The 24,699-nt window shown below is 58.9% G+C and overlaps 1 long non-coding RNA gene across 4 annotated transcripts in view; it reads right to left on the minus strand.

Moving 5' to 3' along the window:
* Positions 1-1,545: 1,545 nt before the first annotated feature.
* Positions 1,546-24,699, minus strand: part of LOC113601979 (uncharacterized) — a 30,992-nt gene continuing 7,838 nt past the window's right edge. The window contains exons 3-4 of one of the 4 annotated variants that reach the window (XR_003423355.2): positions 5,224-6,193; positions 1,546-3,168 (exon numbers count right to left, since the gene is read on the minus strand). This is a non-coding gene — a long non-coding RNA (uncharacterized LOC113601979). Of the gene's footprint in view, positions 3,169-5,016; positions 6,194-24,699 lie in introns of those variants that run through there. The other 3 variants (XR_008298927.1, XR_003423357.2, XR_008298926.1) reach the window with 3 other exon arrangements.

Here is a 24,699-nt window from a genome sequence, read left to right on the forward strand (position 1 = left end):
TTAAAAAAAAAAAAAAAAACTTAAAAAAATCTTATACAAATGCCAAGGAAGGGGTCGTGCTACGCTTCACAAAGGGCTTCTAAGAGGACTTACCAGCAGAGGGTAGGAAATCTAATTTCAGATTTCAGAGCTGGAAATCTGATTTCAGCATATGACCGTGGGTTTTACAGAAACCTTGGGAGCATGCAGATCGTGCAGGGGAGGGCGCAGCTCCCACAGTGGTGGCCTGAGGGTCCCCAAACCCCCCACCTGATGCTCTGCCCGGTGTGTCCCCCCCTTCCCCGCCTCTTGTCCCAGACCTTGAACACGGCCAGGCCTTGCTGGTGCCCCTTCCTCCTGAGGTCTGTGGAAAACGAGGATAAAAAGGAAAGGGGTTTTCTCTTTCCGCTGGAGTTGCCCATGGCCGTCGTGGTTGCCCCAAAATGAAGGCAGCTCAGACGAGAAGCAGAGCCGAGAAACAGGATGGACAATCGACGGACGCCGCGGTCTGAGCAGCTCAATGCGAACACATGTGAAGCAAGTGGACCCCGCGAGTCTTTCTTCTGCTAAACCAGTTTCTTGGCTTCAGCCAGTTTGTCCCTTCTGCAGCCAGAGGGATCGAACCTACAACCCAGTGGAAAGAAACTACTTTCATCGTTCTTGGTCGGTTTCGGCCCCGTCGGCCAACACTCACAGGATGCCAAGAGCTGGAAAGCCAGGAGAGCGCGTGAGGCCCAGGGCTTGGTTGCTGGCAGGAGCTCCAGGCCTTGGGGACCGAGCCCGAACTTCGCAGCCCAGAGCAAGCGTGCAAGTGGGGATCCACGTCACGTGTCCAAACGTTCACAAGGTACCAGTCGAGCTCACAAACTATTAAAGACGGCGTATCCCGTGCTTCCATGCTTCCACTGTGACATACGCGATCTTCGTTTTCGACCTAGAAGGCCAGGTCCGAGTGCAGGATCCTCCGCAGTTTGGAATTCTCCCTGAGGGCGCGGGAGGGCCAGCCGCCAGCGCGGACCCACCTCCCTTCCCTTCCTGTCCGGCTCCATCCTGCCCGGAGAGACGCCTCACACAAGCGGTGAGCATCTCGGGCCCCCACGCATCCGAGCTCCGCTGCCCCGCCCCCCCCCCCCATTCCAACGCTGCCCCTTCTTCACCACTCAGGCTCTGCCCTCAGGAGGACGGACTCAGGAGAAGAGCCTGGGCAAGTCCTCACGACAGGCCTTGGGCACTCGGACAGAGACTTCCTGCATCACGGGCACCCAGAACGTGGCCTAAAATGCGGGAGAGGGCGCGCAGGGCTCAGGCGTTGTGTTCCTTGGTCCTAGAGACCCTCTCCCTTCGAGGGGGACCACGGCTGTGGGAGGGCTAGGGCAGGGCCAGGCCAATGGGCAGATCCCAGCCGAAGTTAACACACAGGCGACTAGAACTAAGTTTGCAGGGCCAACCCGTGCAACTGGCTTCCGCCGAGTGTCGGTATTTTGTTTTGACTAGAGTGTCTATAGCACTGTATAGAGTGCTGTAGGCCCGGTCGCTGTTTGCTGAGGCACGGGGCCACCGGGCCCCGGGGACCCAACAAATGGAAAGAGCACTTGGAAACATGTCAACAGGGAGACGGGCCAGTGTGGGGACGGGGCGACTTTCTGCAAAGCGGAATGCCCGGCTGCCCAGGCCGCTACAGACGGCCAGGGCATCTTCCCTGTTGCACGTGTGTGTGTGTGGGGGGGGGGGGGGCACCGAGAGCGTCCAGCCAGTCCCCACCGCCCTCCCTCAGCAGGACCAGCAGGTCTCAGGACCTCGACCACCCACCCCAGGCCCATAAACCTCCCTTCCGGAATCTCCAGTGGGAAGGGCCGGGGTGAGGAAACGGTCGGAAGGCTGAGATCACTCAAGGGCTGGCACTGCCCCTACATCCCAGCTCTGCGACATCCTGTAATCTGACCCCTCAGGCACGGTCCCTGGGGGGACACTGGGGGCGTGACCCCAAGGTTCTCCCCACTCAGCAACTTCTCTTCTTAATGGCACCCTTAATAATTTGGGAAGTCGACAAGGGCCAAATTAACACCAGAGACGACCTACACAAAGCTGACCCGAAGGAAATAAGCACGAGCCCCTCTTCTTCAGAGTTTTGAGGGCCCCGGGCAGCCTTCTCGCCCTGGAACGTGCAATCAGAATCAAGAGAGACTTAAACCGGACTCGTGTTTGAGGACTCCAGTATGTTTTTTGATACAAGAAAAGAACATCTACATTAAACGTTTTGCATCAACCAACGACAGTGCGACCGGATCACGGTAACTCCCAGACAACGACAGGATTTATTTACAAAAGTGTCACAATACGTGGGAAGCAATATAGTCTGGTCATGACACACAGGCACGAAACCATTAAGCTTTTTTTTTCTCCAATCCCACTGGTGTTTCTCCGTGTCCGTATTTATAACCTCGTTGAGAGACAACCCCAAGTCTAAATTTGAGGCACTTCCTGAACGGGAGGCCACCACTCGTGGCCCTCTACCCCTGCGGGCGTCTGAGCTGGTCCTAGATCTGTACCGGTCCTGGAGGTGGGCAGGTGCTGTACCTCTCACGCAGGACACGGGCTTCTGGGGCCCCGTGTGGCCTCTCCAGACTAGGGCTGCTGTCCACCCGCTGGGCCTGCCCACCTTGGTCTGCAGGTGCCTGGAGGGCCCCGTAAGAGAACTCTCCTCTGCCCCCCCGCTGCAGAATTCGGCAATTGCTCTGGACATTCTGCTCCTGCCCGGTTGTTCTAACCCTTCTGCCCGCTCCATGGGACACACTCTTTCCTCTAAAACCTCAGAGCAGTAAGCACGGGCCAGGCGATGGAGACACAGAGAGGAGCTGAGCGGCTCTCCGGGAGCTCCCGGCCGAGCCAGGGAGACCCGCGTGTGACGGCTAGATCGCACACAGTTAGATGAGAGCAGAACCTCTCAGTTTCTTTTTTCCTTACTTTCACTGTTCATCTCCCCGTCAGACTCAAAGCTCCATGAAGATGGACGGTGTTGGTTTCGTTCTGTCTCCTCCCCTCCTAGCACATAGTAGGTGTTCGATGCGTACTCGTCCAACAGACAAACACTTCGCACACTTGTCATTCTTTGTGCTTATGTCACCAGTATTTCTCAGTCTAATTACATCTTCTTCGGTTTATTTCAATTTTTCTTTAATGTTTATTTAGCTTTGAGAGAGAAACAGAGAGAGAGCATAAGCAGGGGAGGGGCAGAGAGAGAGGGAGACACAGAATCCGAAGCGGGCTCCGGGCTCCGAGCGGTCCGCACAGAGCCGGACGTGGGGCTCGAACCCACGAACCGTGAGGTCGTGACCTGAGCCGAAGCCCGAAGTTCAACCGACTGAGCCGCCCAGGCGCCCCAACTTCGAGTTATTTCCAAACGTGGGAGCTGCGCAGGCACACGGACTCGCACACACCTTATCCTCCTTTCCTCTGTCGCTCCTACTGTCTCTCCATGGAGAATAGTCAAGTGTCTGCAGGCTGGCGGTCAGGGCTGGAGTCACAGGCATTGGGGGGAGGCGTTGGCAGCAGTAATAATGACAAAGGCCAGAGCCCCGAGGACCACATAGGAAGAAAGTACGAAAGAGAAGAAGTGAGAAACTGAGGCCCCAGGGCTCCATCATGCAGAGGCCGGGCACAGGGAGCTGGCCTGGGAGGCTGGCCGGAGATGTAGGAGGCAGGCCAGCAGCCTTGGTGTCCCGGGACACTGACGGGAAGCTGTGCAGAAGACGGAGTTCCAGGAGGGGGCCCTGCCCAAGAGCGGGCAGGCCTTTGCTTTCTCTTCTACTTGTTCCATGGTTTGCTTGGTAGGGTTCGCATTTAGTGTTTATTTTGAGGGGGGCAGAGAGACAGGGAGAGAGAGGGTGCAAAGCCGTCAGCACAGAGCCAGACGCGGGGCTCGATCCCACAAACTGAGATCGTGACCCGAGCTGAAGTCAGACGCTCAACCGACTGAGCCGCCCAGGCGCCCGGTGGGTTTCGCGTTTAACCGCCTGACCCATCTGAGGTCCGCGGACACGCGGCGCGGGGGGTGAGCCCCGACCGCCTCCAGCCCCAGACGAAGGGGCGCTGGGGCATCTGCCTTTTGGTTTCCGGGTGAATGCGCACAGCTGGAACCCGCAGTTCCAAGTCCGCTTCTCCCTCCCAGGTGTGCGACGTGGGGCCACTGCTGCCCGCCGGCCTGCGGTGCCCAGGCTCGCTCTCACCACGGCTGCCGGGGCTCTGACACGGGCACATCCGGACCGGCGCACGGCAAGCGCTCAGTAAGTGCGGCAGAGAGCAGCGTGAGCCTCCACGGCAGGCTCGAAGGCACGGCTGGTGGCGCGGGCCGGCATCCGGGGGAGGCGCGGGGCCGAACGGGGTCCCCAGGGGACTCACGATGCCTCCCCCTGCGCCGAGCGGGCCGAAGGCCTGAAGTGCTAGGACCCAACAACCAGCCGCCGGACCCCGCACCCAGCCGCCGGACCCCCGCACCCAGCCGCCGGACCCCCGCACCCAGCCGCCGGACCCCGCACCCAGCCGCCGGACACCCACAACCAGCCGCCGGACCCCCGCACCCAGCCGCCGGACCCCGCACCCAGCCGCCGGACCCCCGCACCCAGCCGCCGGACACCCACAACCAGCCGCAGGACACCCAAAACCAGCCGCAGGACACCCACAACCAGCCGCCGGACCCCGCACCCAGCCGCCGGACCCCGCACCCAGCCGCAGGACACCCACAACCAGCCGCCGGACCCCGCACCCAGCCGCCGGACCCCGCACCTAGCCGCAGGACACCCACAACCAGCCGCAGGACACCCACAACCAGCCGCCGGACACCCACAACCAGCCGCTGGACCCCGCACCCAGCCGCAGGACACCCGCAACCAGCCGCCGGACCCCACACCCAGCCGCCGGACCCCGCACCCAGCCGCAGGACACCCGCACCCAGCCGCAGGACACCGCAACCAGCCGCCGGACCCCGCAACCAGGAGCAGGACCGAGCAACCAGGCGCAAGATGCCACACCCAGCCCCTCGACCCCCACAACCAGCTGGCTCCTGCCCACGGGGCCCCACCTGCCAGACCCCGAAGTCCTTGCCTCTCCCCAGCCACAGTAGAACAGCCCGGGGAAGAAATCTCCTAGACCCTCCTGTGGGCAGCTGTTGTCACGTCTGCAGACCGGCTCCCAGGCCTCCTCTGGGGTACACAGATGTTCCCACAGCTGTCTTACACCTGCACGTACATCACCCCGTGTTGCCGTGTGGGTACTCCCCGGTGGCACCGGTAGTGGACGATCTCCCTGAACAGCTTCCCCATGTCTGTCTTAACACGTCCTCCTTTCGGGCACTGGGTTGTTTTTGTTTGTGTGTTTTCCCCAATGTCAGATATACGGCAGTGCCCTGGGTTCTTCAATCCTACCGAACTCTCCCCCTTTATCTTCCTTGGAGACGTTCTAAGGAAGTGATCAAAGCAAAGCCACACTCAGATCAGGCAAGACCGTTCCCCCGGCCCCTTCTGGCTGCGTCCCTCCCCACGTGATGACGAGTCCCCAAAGGAGCCTGCCCACTTCAAGTCCACAGCCCTTCTTCCAGGGACCTGGGACCCTCCCAGGAGCCCGAGCCCCTGCCCCAGCAGCCCCCAGCTCATCTCCAGATGTGCGTTCTGGATCTCTCCTCCTGAGGTCCATTCTCACCAGCAGTAGGCACAGACGTGGACGTGAGGGGTGGCTGAGGCACCCTGGGTCAGCGGACCGAGTCCGCACGTGGGAGCCGGGCTGCCCACACGCAGCCACACGAGGTCGCTCCCGATGCCAGGTGACCCAGGAGCCGGGGACAGGACGGGCCTGGGGGCCAGAGTCTGAGAACTTCACACCCGAGCCTGGCCTTCTAAGTGCTGCGCAAGTCTGTCAGGAGGGAGGGCGGAACACGTCTCATCTGACAGTTGGTAAGCCTGCTTCTGACTCTAAACTACGGAAGCACCTGGCAGGTGAGGCCCCATCTCACTTGGGACCCTGGGCGTCCTTGGGAGTCCTGGCTCGGAGCTCGTCACCGTGTTTGCTGGCTCTGGCCCTTCTGCACTGCCACGCTGCTCTTCCCGCAAAGCACACTGGGTTACGATCTGCGCGTGTGCTGGGCAGCAGGGGTCCCAGGTGTCTATTCGGCAGGTGTGGAGCGATCCGCCAACACTGTTTTCCGCTGCATTTCCCTCAGCACCTGCGAGAATAATAATAAAACCACCCTGCATCGAGCCCTTACCGTATGCCAGGCACTGTGATAAAACACTCTGCATTTTCTCATTTATTCCTCCCTGCGACCCTCCGCAGTAGGCACGTGTAGGGTCCCTGTTCTAGAGGTGAGGACAGTCAGAGGAATAATCAGTGCAGAAAACCTGCCTACACGGCTCCTTCTACCCCATTCGGACCCTCCTCTCTGCCTCTTGCTCTCTCCCCAGCCCCCACTCCCAACCCCTGAAACCTCCGCGGATGCGCCTGCCCTGGACGCGCCGTGTGGAGGGAACGGACGCCGTGTGCCGCCCTGCATGTGTTCTCTGTTGAAGCCCACCCACTCACACCCTGCTTTGGAGACCCCATCTGCGTTCCCAGTGACACCACTTTGCCCCCTGGGCCTTCTTGCTGACCAGGAGACACGGGGCGCGTGGGGGCTCATCGGCGGGAAAAGCACATCTCCTGTCGGTATTGGGTTAATGGGCTTGTGGATGACACCAAAACAGACAGAAGCGTTTGTATGGTTTGCAGACGCTGACGTAAAGTCACAAAGCGGGTCAAGGGGGGAGGGCTGCAGCTGCAGCTTCCGGGTCCCTTCGGACCGCGAGCACCAGGCCCAGGACTCCAGGAGCACTTCCCAAACACGAGGTTACACATCACACCCTCAGGGTCCTGCTGTGCGCGCACCGGTGTTCTGGTACCTTCCACACTCACCAGCCCGTCTCTTTCCTCGTCCTTCAGCCCCCACACACTTTAACCTCTCTGCACAGCGGGGCCGTGGCCTGTGACCCGCACCGGGCGCACGCAGTCAGCTCCCACGGGGCAGGTGGAGGCTGCTCACAGAACTTCCCCTGAGTAACAGCCGAGGGAGCGACACTGCGGCTCCGTGGCTCGGAGCCACGCCGTCTGGCCACGTGCGGCCACTTACGATTCACCAACAGTCCACGCAGTCAAAAACTCAGGGCCTGTGTCGCGCTGGCCGTGCTCGATGGCCACCACACCGGACAGCATACATCACAGGACATTTCCATCACCCCAGAGAGCGCCCTCAGACAGTTCTGATGCCAACTCCTCCCTTTACGGCTCGCGGCCGTGCTGTTAGGTGACTCCATGCCTCTCCCAGACAACTGGCCTCTCGTCGTTCCCGTTACTCCGTTCTTGCGATTTAGGAAGGGAAAGTCCTGCGTCTCACGCGATAAATCGTCTTTATTTACACAGGGCTGGGAAGGGGCCAAAAGCGAACGGTCAGCGAGCAGCGTGTGAGAACCACAAACGCCTGCCCGGAGGACGGGTGCTCCTGGAGCAAATGCGTTTCCTGCCGATTCCGGAACACGCTTTGTTGGACCGCGTTTGCTCAGACCTTTGCGAGTGCGCTGCGTTTCTGTCCCTGGGGCTTGATGCTGAGCTCCGCTCCGCAGTCAGAGAGACTGAGAGATCTCTCCGCCTCCACCCCCTGAGCCGGGGAGGGCTGTGCTCTGACACTGCCCGACTCCCCCGCTTCCACTTTGGAAACGACAAGCCGTGGTTGTGTGTGTGCTCGGGCCACCCTTGGGGCAAATGACTGACTCTCAGTAAACATTCCAGGCGGCCCATGGCCTTCCGGACGGCAGCTTCTGCGAATGGAAGATTTCACGTGGGGAAAGATCTTGCAACTCCGCTCGAGAGCAGATACCGCGGAAGCCAAGAAGGGCCACAGTCTCAGGCTGGACAAGTAAAGAGGAACGGCCACCTCCTGAGAGCATCTCACTCTGCTTAGGCATCGGGAAGAGCACACAGTAGGCATGGGTGGGGGCACGCTGGGGGGGCCCTGGGGGGTCTCCCGTCCTGAGGAAGGGGGCAACGACGGTGAGGAACCATCGTCTCGGCTGCAGCAACCACCTTCGAGGAGGTGTCTCCGGACAGAGGAAGGAGGACCCAAGATATCCCACCAAGCTGAGACGACGACCAGGAGGATCTCACCCAATCAAGATGGGGCGTGGCAGCAAAGGATTTCTCTAGCAGCAAAAACGTTGTCAGAGTGAGTACGTAAGAGTTTCTGACCTCTACGAGCTCACTATAAGGCAACCAGCACGACCAGAATGTTAAAAGCAAGACTGTCAATGCTCACTAACGACGAGGGGTGAGCAGGAGTGGCTGACAGGGCCCTCTGTGCCTGGGCTCGTCAGCTGCACCCGCACGACACTGGACCCCAGGGCCGCCCTCCGGGGACCACCGGGAGACGGGGTCGGAGGACCGGGAGACGGGCGCCGGGCGTGTTGGGTCTGGAGAAGGGGTTTCAGGAGTACCGATGCATCTCTGCCAGTCTTTTAGGGTCCCTTCTAGAGGAGAGAGTAGATAAGCAATTCTATTTACACGGCTAATTGTTTGAAGGGTGCTGAGCAGAGAAAAGACACACTCCCACTCTTTTCTCAGAGCCCAGTGCGCCATACCGAGAGCGTGGGGGGGGGGGGGGGCACTGCTTATTAAATATCAGGCTCAGGGGCGCGCAGCTTATAAGTGGCAGAGCTGGGACTCAAACCTGCACCTGCCTGACGCCTGAGTCCCCTTCCTCCGGGAAGTCCCCCTGACTATGCCAGGAGCCCCCTGACGTCTGACCTTTCCTGTCAGGTCGCTCCCTGTGAACTCTTCTCCTCGCACCCCAAAGAACCCACACGGTTTCGACTTTCGTCTGCGCCCACAACACTAGCTGACCCCTGCCCAGCCCCCACGGCCACCTCTTCGCCCCCGCGTGCCGCTGGGCTGCCCGTTCTGGCTCACGTTCCTGAGGACGACTGAGCGGATCAACCGGCCTGGCCTGAACACCCACCAGCCTCAGGGTGGGCTGGGGGTGCCCGGAAAACACCAATGTGAACCGAGAAGTACCCGGAAGTCATCATCGGATCGTTCGACAGCGTGCACCACACTCAGGGGGCTGTCACTCCGTCCCCGACTTCCTGGGAAAACCAGGTAAACACCCCAACGAACAGCTTCGGGTGTGGTGGGTGCCGAGGTGGAAGCAGGGGTGGGGGGCAGCGGGGTCTGTGGGCACGTCAAGGACGGCGTCCAGAGGAACACGAGGGGCAGGCCACGTGGGGCAGACTCCCTTGGGACACGGAGCGTGCGGAACCCCGGGCACGGAGCCTGCAGTCCTCAGACGTGTCGACACGCAGGGCTGGCTGCTGCTGGTGGCGACGGCAAAGGTCAAACTGTCGGCCAACAAGGGGCGTGGGGAAGGAGAGGGGACGGACATTCAGCGTGGGGCTTGCGCTCGGGCTTGCTACTCATTACGCTTGCCCATTGGAACAAGGGCATGGACGCTGTGGGGAGGGAACTCGATGGTGCCTGTCGACCAGCCGTGGCCGGGACACCCTCTGATCCGGTGACCCTCCTCCAGGACCGTGTCCTACGAAGTGCCGGTCGCTCACCTCACTGCTCATGCCCTCGTTAATTTGTCTCTAACAGCAGAACACCGGAGACCATCTAATGCCTTCTGATAAGGGGTGACTCGACAAATTACCAACGATCCACACAATGGACCAGGACAGAGCAGGTAAGAAAGGAATGAATTAAATATACATGTATCAACGCGGAAAGATAACCACAATCGACTGAGGTTTCTTCAGTTGTAGTTTAGGATACATACAGGATCATCTCACTGCGTCCGTGTGTGTGTGCGTGTGTGTGTGTGTGCATGTGTGTTTGCCCAGGGAAAGGTCTGGAAGTGTAGGTCTGACTCCACATAAGGGTTCACTCTGTACCGGGAAGGGGAGTAGAGGAGAAACAGAAGATTTTCACTGTTTACTGCACTAGCTTCTGGACTGCTTAAAAGGTTTGCATCACACATGAAAAGCTCTGTAATTTAAACATTTTTGAATGATGGGGCGCCTCGGTGGGTCAGTCGGTTGAGTGTCCGTCGGCCCAGGTCATGATCTCACAGTTCAGTTTGTGAGTTCGAGCCCCGCGTCGGGCTCTGTGCGGACAGCTCGGAGCCTGGAGCCTGCTTCGGATTCTGTGTCTCCCTCTCTCTCTCTGCCCTTCTTCCACTCGTGCTCTGTCTTTCTCGCTCTCTCTCAAAAATAAACAAACATTAAAAATCTGTTTTAATTTTAAGGGGCTCCTAGGTGGCTCAGTCGGTTGAGTGTCCGTCGGCCCAGGTCATGATCTCGCAGTTCAGTTTGTGAGTTCGAGCCCCGCGTCGGGCTCTGTGCGGACAGCTCGGAGCCTGGAGCCTGCTTCGGATTCTGTGTCTCCTTCTCTCTCTGCCCCTCCCCCACTTGTGCGCACGCTCGCGCGCGCCCTCTCTCTCTCTCTCTCTCTCTCAAAAATAAATAAACATTAAAATTTTTTTTTTAATTTGTCTTAATTTTTGAATGAAACGATTACCAAGAAGACATTGGCCTATAATTAGATGAAGTAAAATCTAATTAAATACCTGCTCCACTCCTTCTCCACAGGGTCCCCAACCAAAGGGACACATGTGCAGGCAGGAGCCACAGCAGGTGAGGCCACGCTCTGGTACCTCCCGCTGCTGGCCTGCAGTGAGTGGTGAGTGGGCCAAAGTCTGAAGTTTTAGGCCCCAAGATCCCCACCCTGAGAGATCTGATTGTCCTACTTAGGAACCGCGTCTGATCCCTTTCCCGGCCCGGGTCCATGTCACCGACTGTGTTCAAGCACACACACACACTCACATGTATGCACATGCACACACACCCATCCACGTGCACACACGTGTGCATGCACACGCACACGTCCCACGTGCTGAGCAGGAGTCTCCCTGTGTCTCTGGCCCGTATCATTCTTGGGGCCCTGCTTCCCCCTTCTGACGCCGCACACGGACCCCTACTGGCATCGGCGTCTAGAACCCCAGCATTACTGAAATGTGCAAAGGACACGGGCGCTCACGCTATGCCAAGCACACGCCTCGTGACCCGCCTGGCACCGGTCACTACCTGTCTCCACCCCGTAAGAAGTGCCCAGGCATCTCCCGACAACACCGCATCTTCGGCTTCCTCCCGCAAGCACACGGGCCTCCTTAGCGTGGGCCTGGGACTCCTTCGGCCCCGCCTGTGTAGGAGGGCCCTGTCTGCACAGGTCTCCTTACTGGAGCCCTCGGGGCTAAATGGGAGGGGTCAGTGGAAGCACACTTGGGACCAATTAGGAAATGTCCACATTAGTCTTCGTGTCTCTGCTTCGTTCACTCTTAACTCTCCTGTGTCAACACCTCCTGTCCGTGTCATGGCCTCTTTCTAGATCCGTCTCTGCCCTGGAACTGTTTTTAGCGAATAATTCAGCAGGACCCTTCAAAGCACACAAAGAAGAAAGGCCTGAAAACCACCAGTGACTTAAGTCACCTATCTCGTTAGAACTTCGGCCTAGTTCCAAAGTCAGCCCGGCTGACGGGAGCTCGAAGCCTCACTGAGTATTTATTTGTTCACGACGCTGACCCCGCCCTCCCCGTGCACGGGCTCTCAGAAGCTTGGGCTGCAGCTCTCAGAATTCACACCCTTCTAGAGCCACCTCTGCAGCAAACTGGCGGGCCTGAAATGTGGCCAAAGGGGGAAATGACTGCAAAGGCTTCTGAGCAGCCCAAACGAAACACAGTTCACCCACAGGAGCATTTTCCTCACCCAGATTCAAAGGCCAGCCTCTCGGTCCACCTCACCCAGAGCCCCTGTGCTCTTACTCAACGTGCAGCTCTAACACAATCAGAGGGAGGGTTTCTAAACTCACAGCAGATCAGAAGGAACAAACTAGAAGCGGATGGAGGAATGTGCCAACAGCACAGGCTGGAAAGTGGCACCCAACATGCCGGAAAGTCCCGACGGGAAAGATCGTGAACGAGGAGTCAGTGCGAAATCTGGGCCATCACGTCACAAGACAAATAGCCTTGCATCCCTCAAGGTCTTGAGGGCTCATTACAAGACCATACCATGGGTCCATCCGGTCTTTTACCAAGTCCCTCCTCTACGTCAGGCTCTTTGCGAGCACATTAGTTAGCCATTGCTTTGGCCACTAGTTGCAGGGACCCCAAACAAAAGCGGTTGAACCAAGCCTGGCAGGGCGGTGGGGGGGGGGGGGGGGGGCAGTTTCTTCAACATAACAGGAAACCTGGAGGTAGGGAGTCCAAGACTGGGGTGGCTCTTGATCTCATCAGGAACCTTCTATCTTTCTTGTTCACCATTCTTAGCATGTGGCTTCCAGCCTCAAAGTCACCTCGTGATCACAAGATGGCTGCTGCAATTCCAGTCATCACATCTAAATTCCAGTCAGCAGGGAGGAGGAAAGGGAAGTGTTGGGGACAGGGAGGCATACTTCCCATCTGAATTGACCTCTTTGAAACAGCTCTCATCTTTACCTAATCTTGCTCATATCTCACTGACTGTTCCAATGTGCAAGGAGAAGGGGGAAAGGAAGGGTTCCAGGAAAGCCCCCAACAGCGCGGAGGTTCTGGGAGAAAGGAAGAAAACGAGAAAGAGGTGTCAGCAAGACAATCCTGACAGCCAGGCCCCACGGCTGATGTGGGGAGTCAGACACAACTCTGCCTTCAAGGAGCTCAGCCTTCAGGGAGAATCATTTCCTTCCAAAATGGTTAAAATAATAATTATGTCCTGAGACACAGACTTTCATCTCGAACAGACTCCGTAATTTAGGGCAACACTTTCCCAGAAGATTCTAGACTGCAGAGAATTTTGCTGAGTTTGTTTGTTGGTTTGCATTCCATAAGAATTACATTTCTGTCCACAAAGTCCGCTTGGGCCCTGCTCCCATCCACCAGCATTTATATTCCTCACAGGTCCGTGGCAAGACACGAGAGAGGTTACCGCTCACAGCAAATGCCCACGGAGTGTCTCGGGCAGGAGGCGCAGTCCCGTCTGCCCTCGCCCGTCGCCCGCAGGCCTGTCCCAGTAGAATCCAGGCTGCGGGTACCACGGCCGTGGCTCTTCCTCCGTGGCACCTGTGTTAAGGGAGGAATCTGCCCCAAGACAGGAGATCACGCATTACGTGGCTGCAACTGCACACACGGGAGGGGACGCACTTTTCTATCCTGTTCTGAGCAAATCTGACGTTTTCTTCGCTCAAGTGAATGTGGTAAAGTCTGATGGTTTTCTGCCTCAGGGGAGCGGGTGGATTTTCAGCTGGTTTCTTCTATCTGTATGCCGGCCAGCGATGGGGATTCACCCCGAGTCCGCCAGGAAAGGAGGAGAGCCACTCAGACTCCTCCCCGAGCCCGACCCGCGGGGCCAGCGGGCACCCACTCTGGCACCTTTCACCTCTGCTGCTCGCGGGCCCTGCCTGTGCTCGCGCTGCTGTGTAGGGCCAGCCTGCAGGCTCGGTGATGGGTGGGAGGGTCAGGGCGCGGGTGGCCCCGAGAGGGGGTGGAGCCCCCCACACGGCCTCGGGGAGCACGAGCAGGGTCCAACCAGAGGCCCAGCCACCGCGTGCCCGGCCCCACGGTCACCCACCCAGCCGAGAACATCCCTTCTGCCGGCGTTAACCAGGCACGAGGACCTGTCCGTTCAAGTCCCTGCCCTCATGGAGGGGAGAAGTACAAAGTCCAAGGGGGGCAGAGGGGGAGCTCCAGGAGAAGCCCCTAGTAGGGGTGATGGGAACAGAGGTTTTTCTGGAAGAGCGTCGCCGGAGCAGAGCTCCAGGGGAGGGTCAGGGTAGGCAGAGCAGGGAGCGAGGCTGGCGGGGGCCCCCCGAACCCTCCCCGAGCCCCTGAGCGATGCTGGCGGGGGCCCCCTGAGCCCCCCCGAGCCCCTGAGCGAGGCTGGCGGGGGCAGGTGCGAGGTGAGGCTGGGGAAGGCGGCAGCCAGGGTGACGGGGCTGCCCTGCAAGGGGGTGGGCCACAGACGGGGACGGGCAGGGGTCTATGTGGCCGGGTGGAGGGTGGCTTGGCGAGGGCACAGTGGGCACTGGCCCCGTGGCGGGGACACAGGCTGCCGGAGATACGAACTCCCGCCGGGGAGGGTGGGACAGGAGGACAGCCTACTTCCGGGACCGGGTGGGCTCATCCCAGTCTCGTCCCGCTGGGAGGAGGGCAAGTTCAGAATCTGACCGCGGGTGAGGTCCAGAGGATGAGCCACGGAACCTCCCCCCGACCGGCTCCAGGGCACGAGGGCCCGGCGGTGCCCACGGCAGGTGCCGCCTCTCCTGCTGCGCCCGCAGGCCTGCCCCGGGGACGGTACGTGGGAGCGTCCCCTGGAGAGCAGGACGTGCCTCCAGAGGGGACATTTTGACGGAGGCCCGTCACCACTGGCAGCGGGGACACGTCACGTGCACACATGTGTGTTTTCAGAGCAGCCTGACGGGCAGGGGGCAGGGGCAGTCGGCTCCCCGTGACCCGCAGGGCATCGGGGGGTCACACGTGGCCAGTGGCTTTGCTCCCGCCGAGCCGGCCAGTTAGGGGCAGACACGGAACCGCGCTCTAGGTCTTCTGGTTCCTGCGCCGGGACCCGTGGTTACAGGGGGGCAGGTGAAGGCTCTGACCCCAGCCCCACGGCTCACCGACCTCCCCGAGCCCCTGCTCGGTGGTCTGTGGACGGAGGAGCGCGATGTCACCTGCTCGCGGGGACACAGGGACGCGGGGACGAGGCTCCAGTGGGGTCACACAAACCCGCGGCGTACTTGACACGGTGCCCGGCACCCGGAGCCACACCGCAACCGTGGGCACTTGGTAGGGCGACCGCGGGCCCATCCCGTGGCGAGTGTGAGCGCGGGACGCGGGGCCCGGACGTCAGGGAGCCGGTCCACGGAACGTGGACTTCCGCGGGGTGGTTTTCTTCGCCCCAGCATCCAAAGACCCGAACTCATCCTCCCTCCCGAGCTCAACGCGAGCGAGGGTCTGGCCCCCACCTGGGGCCGCGGAAGCGTTTAACGCCCACCCTCCTGGTGGGCTCAGCGACGCGAGGCCCACACTCCCCGGCCCCCAGGGAGTCAGGCCCGGGAGTGGGGCCCACGCTGCCCTCTGCAGAGCCAGCGCTAAGGCGAGCGGAAGATCTGACTCAGCTCAGCCTCCCCATCCGTGTCCTCGGTCACATGTTTGTGGTCGGGACCACAGGCCCCAGTGACAATGACGTTTAGCCGTGAGCAACACAGCAGACAACCCCTCCGTTCCCTTTCTGGTGGGGTCCCGTAGGATTTCTTGAAATCCTGTTCATGTGGTTGTCATGCAGTTCAAACGCGGACTGCTCTTTGAAAAACAAACAAACAAAAAAACCTGCCACAATTCAAAGTGAACTCTGTTTCTATAAAAAGGAAAAAAAAATAGTACTTTTTCAAAAAACCATAGCCCAAACTGGAACATTTAAATATGAGGCCGATATATAAATATGCACGCCCTCTCATAAAAATAGAGCAGTGAGGCTTGTGTCTTTTCCCATTGCTGAATGTCACTGAAACCCCCCCTGCCCAAAGCCATCCTGTGGTGAGTAACCTCGACTCGACACGGGTCACACCTCCCCCTGGCCGCTGCGGACAATTTTCCATGGTAGGGGGTGGGGGGAGCGGAGCTCAGAGCTGCCCGCGGGCCACGGCTGGCTGCTGAGGAGTTACCCCCAAGGGCCTTTCTGTTACCTGGTGGGGAGGGGCACGGCCGACAGCCCAAGCCGAGCCGGAGGCCGGGCGGTGTCCTGGCGGGGACGGGCCGAGGGGCCACGGCCGCGTTCCCTCGGGGGGGCAGCGTAGTGCGGGGGGCTGCTCCAGGTGGGGGCTAAGGAGGCACCCCCCGCCCCACACACTTGCAAGGAAGTGGCCGCACCCTGCAGGGGAAGGCTCGCACTCCGGTCCTCTGCCGACTCCCCCCGTCCAAGTCCCTGTGCAGTGACGAGGAGGAGTGAATGACTCCTGCTCAGAGCCACCGGCGGCCACGGGAGAGGGCTGGACCTGCTCTGGGCCCCGGGCAGCTGAGGCACGTTTCGCTGTGAAAACAGAGAGCTGAGAACAGGGCCAGGGATGAAAAAAAGCGAAGGGAGCAGCTCGCCCCACGAGGAAAGTGAGGAAACATGCAGGGCGCGGACGCGGGATTGTCAAAGGGCCGCGAGACCGACTGAGAGTCCCCGTAGCCGGAGCGCCGACAACCTGAGCAACAAAGTCAGTGAAGCAGTATCGGATTAGACGCCGGGTGTAAGATAAATAGCGCTGAGTCCATCCTGCTATAAATAAGTGATGGGGTAAAGCAACACATGAGAGAAGAGACAACCGTCCCACGCTGAAGGACTGCAAATGCTTCGTGCGCGTTCCCTGCCCTCAGGCAGGTGGACAGGACCCTCGGCCCCAGGCGCCTGATGGCGGCTGCGTGCTCCCCCCCAAACACCACGCGGGCGGAGGGGCAGGGAGGAGCGACCTCCCAGGGCAGCCTGACAGCTCTCCTCGGCCAGGTGGCCCGGCCAGGGTCGGCAGCCCGTGTGCCACTAACGCCGACGGCATCTGAAGACGGTGCGACGGTGCCCGTGACCTTCCCCGCAGAGCCCAGAGCCCTGGTCTGATGGTGCATACGTGTCCGGTAGATTCCGACAGAGGGGCGTACGCTGCAAAAGAGTGGACCCGCCGAGCTCACCAAAAACAAGGACAGTCCGGGGAAGTGTCACCACCAGGAGGAGCCTGAGGAGACCCGAGGACTAAGGACTGTAATGCGGTGTCCTGGATGGGGTTCCGGAGCAGAGAAGAGACCCTAGGGGAAATCCTGCCCGTAAACTTGGACTTTAGTCAACAATAACGTGCCAGAATTGTTCCACGAATTCTAACAGATGTACCGCGATGGTGAGGCAAGCCGGTGATGATCAGAAGGGACAGTCTGTGGGGCAGCAGGGGAGTGCCCGGGAGCTCTCCGTTCTGTTCACTCACTTCTGTACATATAAAACCATTCCGTTAAAAAAAAAAAATACAGTCCATTAATTTAACAAGGAAGGTGGAGGAGGAGGACAAAAGAGCACCCTTGGGGCGCCGGGGGGCTCAGTCCGTTAAGCGGCCGACTTCGGCTCAGGTCACGATCTCGCGGTCCGTGGGTTCGAGCCCCGCGTCGGGCTCTGTGCTGACGGCTCGGAGCCTGGAGCCTGCTTCGGATTCTGGGTCTCCCTCTCTCTCTGCCCCTCCCCCGCTCATGCTCTGTCTCTCTCTCTCTCTCTCTTAAAAATAAATAAACATTAAAAAAAACAAAAACGAAGAAGAGAGAATCCTTAGTGCCTCCATGAAGGGTTGACCTGAGGGAGGGCATGGTCAGCACGCAAGGTGGGGGGGACCCCGCTGGGGGCCATGAGGCACCCTCACGCTCCGAGGCTTGTGGGGAAGTGAGCAAACTCCCGGGGGGAGTCCAGGAAAGGAGCCCACGCAGCGACCCACGTGCACACCGCGTCAGTGCCCCTCGTGTACAACGTCGACCTGCGAGATGGGGAATTCCTGGCTCGTTAAACTTGACTCTGTAAAGGAAGACAGTTTCTTTGCCTTTTACAACCACAGTAGCCTTCCGAGGAAGAGGCAGCCGGCCCTGTAGGACCCTCTGTTCTCCACCCACCTCTAGGGCTGCAGATACGCAGGAGCGGAGCTGAGAAGGGGTGACTGGGACACAGAGGGGAGAGCGTCAGCAAAGCGGCTGAGGCTGAGGGCCGCGTGGGCGGAAGGGCCGAAGGGCCGGGGCAGCCCTCCTGGCAGGCTGGCCAACGGGAACGTCACAGGGGAGGCCGCAGGTTGTCCGCGTGTACGGCTCCCCGAAGAAGCTCTGCCAATGCGTGATGGCCCGGGACGTCTGGGCCGCGCCACTGGCAGACAAACCAGGCTACGTGTGTGCCTAGGGATCACTCTGGTGGGGATACGGGAGCAACTGCGGGGCACAGAGCGGGAGACGGAGCTTCGGTCAGCGTGGGCAGCCGGCTGCGGGGAGGGTCTCGGGCACCTGGGGAGCATGGAGATGTCCACGTGTCCTTCCTGGAGGGTCTGCGTGGAACAGGCGCGGGAGCCTGCATGTCCTAGGGGATGCCAGGGGCAGGAGAGGCTCGCAGAGGTGACCCGGTCCCTGCGACCAACGGGGACCAGGTGCACCAGGTCCGAGGAAGCGCGCCCAGGGCCCCCCCCCGGGGAAGACAGGTGCCTGGAGCTCGCGGACACTCGAGTTCTCGACACAGGGGCTGCGCGGCCCAGGCCCTCGGCACAGCTGGTTCCTCCCACAGGACAGCCGGCCCGGAAGAGCACGCCAGCCCACGGGGCCACGCCGTGCCCTCCATCCGGGGGTGCGTGGGCCCTGCTGCGGACAGTCGTGTCTCCTGGGTGACCACGAGCACAGCAGCCGCTCATGAGCACCCTCGGAAAACAGCTGTTTGTCTCCTTCCCGGCGGGTACTCGGGCCTGGAAGCAGGTCCGCGGAGCGGGTGCGTGCTGGCGGGCCGGGAGTGGCACGCAGGGGAGGCAGCCACAGCCCTACGTGCGGTCTCCGCCCGCCCGCACCTCCCTGCCTGGCTCAGAACGGCCCGCACAGGCCAGGCTTTCACGGAGAGCTGGCGGGGGTGGGAGACGCAGGGCCGCACATCCACCGATGCTCCCACGGAGGGAGACTCATCTGGCGGTGGGGTGAAGGCCGGCAGGGGGGCTCTGGGGAGGAGGGGGTCGTGGAGCCTCCCGGCTGGGCTCCAGGGGCTGGAGGCAGGACAAGGAGGCTGAGGAGGCTCAGGGCCACCCGGGTGGGGAGGGAAGGAAAGAGGGCAGGGCTTAGGGGAGAGGGTCCCCGGGGGGCTGAGAAAGGGGGCATCTGGGGCGCTCGGAGCCAAGGACAAATCCAGGTGTGGTCTCGCCAGCCCTGGACACGCCCCATGGGCCAGTATCTGGGTCGCCCTGACGCTCAGGCCCCGTCTCCTCTCCAGTGGGACACTCTCCGGCCCCCTCTCATGGCTGCACGGGACGCCTGGCCAGGACCTGGTTCTGGGAGCCACATGGCTGTCAGCAGTCAGGCCCACTGTGTCTCTCCTGAACCCTAATTCTGTCATCGCATATCTCACCTGGCCCTCAGGGAAACCGAACCGACAGTCAAAGCGAACCCTACAACAACCCTTCAAGAAGTGCCCCAACTTCCAACTCCCAAGCAAGGAGGGGCCCTGGGCTCCCACGTTGGCTGCTGGTGAGCACTGGCCCCCTGTCCCCTGCTCCTCGCGGTTCTCAGCAAGGCCACTTACCGCCCCTGTCCAGACCGTCACCTGCACGCACAGTGCCCCTCCCAGCCCCCAACCCAGAGAGTCCCCACCAGCCCAATAACTCCGCCTCATTACTCTTCCCAGGCCCAGGGTTCAGGCCACTTCCCTGCCTTCCCCATCCTGAAAACACAAAACCCTAACGGATCATCAGAAATTGACGGCTAGGGTTTTGCCGGCCACCGTCACCGCCCCCCAAAACCCAACCACTCACATTTGGATTTGAGTTGGCAATGAGGAAAGCTGAGGCAGGAAGGATACAATTGCTAGTCTCTGGCTACGATATATTCTAAATAATAAGTAACACGTAAGGTGTAACGATGTTAACATGTATGTAGCACAGAACGCAGAATATATGGTGTCTGACAGGTAACATACAGTATGTTATGTTTCTCAACAAACGGTCATGGCTATTAGTATTATTGCTATTACTTTAATTCAAATGATCAAATACATTATACCACCTGTCTTCGCAATCAGTTGTCCTAGAACAAGAGGAATCGCACCTTGCCGTCCGGTCTACTACCGGGCGCTGCTGGGAAAGACGTTCCGCACGCGGATCAGCGAGTCCCCGCCAACCGAGGCGTGCCTGGTCACCGCCCAGCCCAGCCCTCGCTCCCTCAGTGGGAGGGATGTGCGGGCACTGAAGCCACAGCCCACAGGCCCGGTCCCGCTGGACGTCCCGGTCTCACGCCCCCACACGCCCCTGAAGCTCCACGGGTCCTAGAATTCCTCCAACGCTGTGGAGTGTGGGCACTGGGCACCACCGATTTCCTTAGATTTCAAGGGAAAACATTGAGATGTTCTCAGAAGCAAAAAAAAAAAAAGGGCGGGGAGGGTTAGAGACAACCCCAATCCTGAGGTTAGAAAAAGTACAGAGGAGATAAGAACATAGGGATAAAATTCTGACCGCTGAGTGTCCGTCCATCAGTCCCGGCGAGGGGGTGGGGGCACAGAAGTGCCCGTGGAAGCCAGTGCCCACGCTGCCAGGAGCCCCCGCATCCCTTCCCGCACACCGCTCTGAGCCTGGAGCCTCGGGTCTCTCCTCCCCCGGGACCCAGATGTCCACATGGATGGAACAGTGGACACTGCGTGTTAGTGCTGGGAACGGCTAGGGGAAAGTGTCCCTATCCAGCCATCAATCAGCCCTCGTGGAGGCCGATCCGGCCCGGGGAGGGGCCGCAGGGACCCCGTGGAGCCCCACCACTGACCTTGACTCAGAAAGGAAATGGGGGCCCAGAGCTGAGGGCGGCGGGCACATCTCAGCCCCAGGAGCCTCGACTCGCACGCGCTGTGTGGAGACCATCGACGTCCGTAAACACACTTGAACAGCACGACATTGAAGGAAGGGCACTCTAGTGCCCAGACATGTCCTGTGTTACTCCACCAGTCCCCTGACACCACAACTTGGGGGGGGGGGGTTTCCGCTCATTTCTCACCACCACATACAATGCTGCCCAGAGCCTAGCAAAAATATCTTTGCCCATCTTTACTTTACTTCCTTGGGACGGACTCCAAACGGAAACACCGGACAGGCACGCGGATCGCGCTAGATGTCAAAGCCTGCCGGACTGCTACGTTCCTTTCCAGAAAGGGGGCATCTTCCAATCCCACCGGCAACAGGGAATGCCTGCTTCTCCCCACTCTCATCAAATGCGGTTTCTCATTCCAGCATGCTTCCAGGGTCTTGCCAAGGTCAGTAACGCACATACCCTTTGATACTCTAACCCCACTTTTCAGAAATTACCCGAAGGAAACATTCACACACGGGTGTGCCCGTATGAACATAGACCCACGACGGAACGTGTGAGTGACAAGCAGAGTGTGCCGTAGGGTCCCTTGAGCTGTTGGCTACGTGGTTCCCCCGCCCCCCGCCCTGTCGGCCTGCGCCCGTCCCTGCCGAGGACAGCCTTAGTCCTCAGACCATTGCCAGTATTACGAGAATCCTAATGTTCTTCCCCACCCTCCAAACACCAGTGTCTCCCCGGAAGGCACCGGTGTTCCCTGGCCACGTCTGCTTTCCTGGGACAACCACCCTCAGAGCTTTGACTCTCCCTTCCCTGAGCTGTGCAGTCAGACCTGATCCCCAGCAAGTGGATCCTTCTTAAAAGTTTCTTTTTTTTTTTTTTTAGAGAGAGACAGAGAGAGAGAGCAAGCAGGGGAGGGGCAGAGGGGCAGAGAGAGAATCCCAAGCAGGCTCAACGGTCAGCACAGAGCCCAACATGGGGCTTGAACTCATGACCCTGGGACCATGACCTGAGCCGAAATCAGGAGTCGGACGCTCAACCGACTGAGCCACCCAGGGGCCCCCTTAAAAGCAACTTCTAACAGCTCACACCATGGCTCTAAGTCAGTAGGGCTTTCGAAGTCACCTCCAGGCAGCAAGGCTCTGGGCTCTCCGGCCCGTTCACCCTCCCCCGCTCCAGCCCTCCTGCCTCCGTCCCCGAGACCCGCATCTCACGAGGGGGCATCCAGCCTGCAGACGAACCGCACCTGTGAACAGCCTCTGCCCCCCTCCTCCCCACCCAGACCCTGCCGCCCCCCTCCATCTGGGGAGAGACCTGGAATATTCAGAGAACGAGAGGATCTGAGGGATAGAGGGGAGGCGCCACGAATACAAGTCCATGTCTAGGGGGGCACCTGACCCTCCTTTCCAGAAATGATCTTCGTCCACTCAGCCCAGTTTCACATTCGTTTCCTTATTCTGTCCGATATTCCCACAAGTAGGAACCCATGTAGATGGGCCACAGAAGTGCTACTTACTCCCCGGGGATAAGGTGCCCGAGAATGAAACCCCTAGTTCAACCGGCTTTCTCTGCTGCAAGCCCTCAGCTGCCGTCACATGGACTGAGGGCCGGGGAGGGCGCGTGTGGGATGCGACAGGGACAAGGGCCACCGTGTGTGGTCAGGGAGGCCCAGGCGGTCATGGGGGGTTAAAGTTAAGCCTCTGGGACCGAGGGCAGGGGCCCCAGAAAGAAAGAAGCACACAGGGAGGGGGTCAAGACCCGTTCTGCTTACATCAACACTTGACTTCGTGGGTCACATATGAACCCAGGATGGAAAAGGGGACTCTCCTCGTGTTCCTCTTCTCTTTCTTTCCTCTCAGCCCCCGACCCCACGTCTGTCTTTCCCCAGCTCTACTGAGGTATAACTGACACACAACGCCGTGTGAGTTGAAGGGGTGCGATATGAGGACTCGATAATACACGCGTGTTATAAAATCTTTGCCACAAAAGGGGTAGTTAGCACATCGCTCACCTCAAATGATCTCCATTCTGTTGTGGTGGTGAGAACATTTCAAATCTACCCTCTTAGCCACTTTCGAGCGCACAACACAGTAGTGTTCGCCCCCGTCACCATGCTGTGCGTCAGCTCCCTGGAACTTACTCATCTGACACTGGAAGCCGGTACCCTTTGACCCACGTCTTCTTATCTGCCCCCCGCCCCCAGCAGTGACCAATGATGAGTCCACTCCCTGCTTCGGGGAGGTCAGCACCTCTAGCTTCCACACACACATTCAATCCTACGGGATCTGTCTTTGTCTGCCTTATTCCCGGAAACTCAATGCCCTCGAAGTCCATCCACGTCGACAAATGGCAGGATCTCCTCCTTGATGACACACAATAATAGGTAACGTATCTCACGTTTCTTCGCCCATCCGCTCCTGGGTGCGCATTTAGGGTCCTTCCCTATCTTGTCTCCATATCTCAGCCTCTGTAAACAGAGCTGCAATGGACATGGGGGTGCACATATTCTCTGCAATTGGTGATTTCATTTTCTTCAAGTAAATACCCAGAAGTGTGGCTGCTGGATCATGAGGGCAGTTCTGTTTTTAATTTCTTGAGGCACCTGCATCCTGTGCTCCAGGGCGGCCGCCCCGGTTCGCATTCCCACCCACAGCCAGGAGGCTCCCCTTTCTCCACGTCCTCGCGTCCTCGCGTCCTCACCGGCACTTGCTGTCTCTTGTTTGGATTCTACCTTCCTAAGGGGTACAGGGTGACACCCCATTGTGGTTTCGATTTGCATTTCTCTGACTGGTGTTGTCGAGCACCTTTTCAGGCTTTTGGTGATCATTTGCATACTTTCTTTGGGAAAAGGTCTGTTCAGATCCTTTGCCCATTTTGAAGTCCGATTTTTATCTTTCCGCAATGGAGCTGTAGGAGTTCCTCATATATTCTGGAAATTAACCTCTGATCAGATAGATGGTTTGCACACACCGTGTCCTGTTTGGTAGGCTGCCCTTTCGTTTCGTTCATGGTTTCCTTTGCTGTGTAGAAACTTTCTAGTCTCACGAAGCAGCACTTACTCGGTTTTGCTTTTGTTTCACGTGCTTTCTGTGCCCTTTCCAAACCATCCCGGCCAAGACCAGGGTCAAGGAGCTTTCTTCCTATGTCTTCTTCTAGGAGTTTTACACTTTCAAGTCCTACATATAACCCCTTAATCCAGTCCAAGTTAATTTTTTGTGAGTGATATAGGACACCATGGTAACAGAACGAAAGATAAAGATCACACAATCATCTCAGTTGAAGCAGAAACAGCATTTGGTGAGACTGAACGTCCTTTCAGGATAAAAACTCTCAACAAAGTGGGTAGAGAAAGGACGCACCGGAGATCAGAGAGGAAGAAGGAAAGTCATTTGTTTGCCGATGACGTGATCTTACGTGAGGAAAATCCTGAAGACTCTACCCGGTGACCGTCAGGACGGATAAATGCGGCGAAACTGCGAGGGCACGACATCCACACACAACAATCAGCTGTGTTTCTACACACCAACAGTGAACTACCCGAAAAAGAAATAAAGAAACCAATGCCCTTTACGATAGCACCAAAAACGATAACATCCTTAGGAACAAATTTAACCAAAAAGTGAGAGATCTCGGGGCCCCTGGGTGCCTCAGTCGGCTGAGCGTCAGACTCTTCGTTTCGGTCCAGGTCGTGATCTCACGGTTTCATGGGTTCAGGCTCTGAGTCAGGCTCTGTGTTGATAGGGTGGAGCCTGCTTGGGATTCTCTCTCTCTCTCTCTCTCTCTCTCTCTCTCTCTCTCTCCCTCCCTCCCTCCCTCCCTCTCTCTCTCCTCTCTCTGCCCCTCCCTCATTGCGCTGTCTCTGTCTCTATCAAAATAAATAATTAAACTTTAAAAACAAAAGTTAGAGATCTCTACACTGACCTCCGTAAGACAGTGATGAAAAAAACTGACAAAGACACAAATGGAAAGATAGCCAGTCTACACGGACTGGAAGAGTTAATATTGTTAGAATGTCCATCCTACCCGATGTCACCTATAGACCCGATGCATCTCGATCAAAATTCCAGGGGTGCTGGGGTGGCTCAGTCGGTCGA

This window comes from Acinonyx jubatus, chromosome B3 (assembly GCF_027475565.1).
Source record: "Acinonyx jubatus isolate Ajub_Pintada_27869175 chromosome B3, VMU_Ajub_asm_v1.0, whole genome shotgun sequence".
Taxonomy (NCBI): Eukaryota; Metazoa; Chordata; class Mammalia; order Carnivora; family Felidae; genus Acinonyx; species Acinonyx jubatus.